Genomic DNA, 1,726 nt, shown 5'->3' on the forward strand with positions numbered 1-1,726 from the left:
CCCCCCCGGGAGCCACTGACGGAAGAGTCTTTAGGCCATTCCCAAAGAGGGGACATTTCTCGTTCCCATGCACAGTAGAATTATAAATGGGCTGGTCCAACAATGTCATGCTCATAACTGTGCCTGAACTACAACAGGGAACTGCTGATTCTTCTTTCCTAACCCTTACTATCGTCATTTTCCGCTACTTCTTTTGTATGTTTGTCACACTCTTGTGACCCGTTATTTCCGGGATGCCTTGATAGTCGAAGAAGACTTTGTGCTGTTGAAGCTAGAGAGGTGAGCAGAGTAGGCCTATGTCTGATTCCCTGTACTGTAAGGACTTCTCTGTTGATATCCACCCCTTGGCGCTCATATGACCTTATTATGCAGTTGCGAGCGCCGTAAAACCTCAACTAACAACAAACAAACAAAAGAGCTCAAAAGTGGTGCAATCAAAGCATTATCTGTACACGAGCATGATGCGGGGATTTCCATAATGTACATTATGATGTTACATAAGAAGACACGAGTAATCCATGTATTCAAGACTGGAAGCATTTAGGTAGGCCAAGACTTCACCCAGATCGCGGCTCATGGTATCGCGGAAGTGACGTAGCTCGGTAGGGTTCTTTTTATGAAAATATGTGTGTGAAAAGAAAACGAAAAAAAAAAGAGGGGGCGGGGGGAGTGGGGCAACTTGTAGAAAGTGGTACATTTGAACGAATAAGCAATACTGGATAATACTATTTTTTCTAGAATTGCACAGTTTAAGACACAATTACAGGGCAACATTTCCAAGAAATCCTGTTTTCAAACTTTCCTCACTGCTAATTTTAATTTTGTGTTCGTGACATGTTCTTCTGCCTTTGTTGGTCTGTTTGTTTAGAGAGTGTAATTTTTAAACATGTTGCACCTATGAAGCCAATGAGAAATGAAGTTGCTCTATCAAGCAGTGAGTCGATCTCCGTTGCACCTGGCATAGTATGGTCAAGCAAAAGGTTCTAGGTGAAGGGATTGATCACTGTCCCAAATCCCAAACCTCGTAATATCAATTCCTGTAACTGACCTGTTTCTAATGACCCGGTCCTCCCCGTTGAGAGACAGCGTCGCATCCTGTTAAACACCTATCACTACTGCATGCGTTTTAATAACGTATCTCTGTAGATTTACCAAGTAGCCTACCAATATGCGGTCTGGCGAAGTAATAAACTGAGGAGCCATAATATAATGGTCTAGATGGGTGTACATGTTTCTTCTGTGTAGTTTCTTTCAGTCTGTCAAATTGCTTTTCACCTGCACTGAATGACCATTATTGTTCCGAAGTGCTTCTCTTTACCCAAATAGACATGGGCAAAGAGGAAGAGCGGGATGATACTAACCGAAATATTGTGTGTGTGGTATGGTCTGGGTCTTACCCCCAAATAAACACTAAAAAGGTCATTGTGAGGCGGGGCCATCGATTTAATGTTCATCCCCGGTAGGACTATAGGATGGCTTGCGAATTGTATGTGCTGTTAGAAACACATAGCGACCCTGTGTTGTGTGTTACAGAGAAACCCAGTCACTTGGACTGGACAACCTGTGTGCCAGTGGCAACTAAAAATGGTAGAGCAGGGTGGAGTGAAAACGTCAAATAATGATGAGAAGAGAGAGAAATTCTGAAATAGACGCGGAGAGAGAGTGAGAGAGAGAGAGAGAGACAGAGAGAGAGAGAGAGAGAGAGAGAGAGAGAGAGAGAGAGAGA

The sequence above is a fragment of the Aplysia californica genome, unplaced genomic scaffold (assembly GCF_000002075.1).
Source record: "Aplysia californica isolate F4 #8 unplaced genomic scaffold, AplCal3.0 scaffold00018, whole genome shotgun sequence".
NCBI lineage: Eukaryota > Metazoa > Mollusca > Gastropoda > Aplysiida > Aplysiidae > Aplysia > Aplysia californica.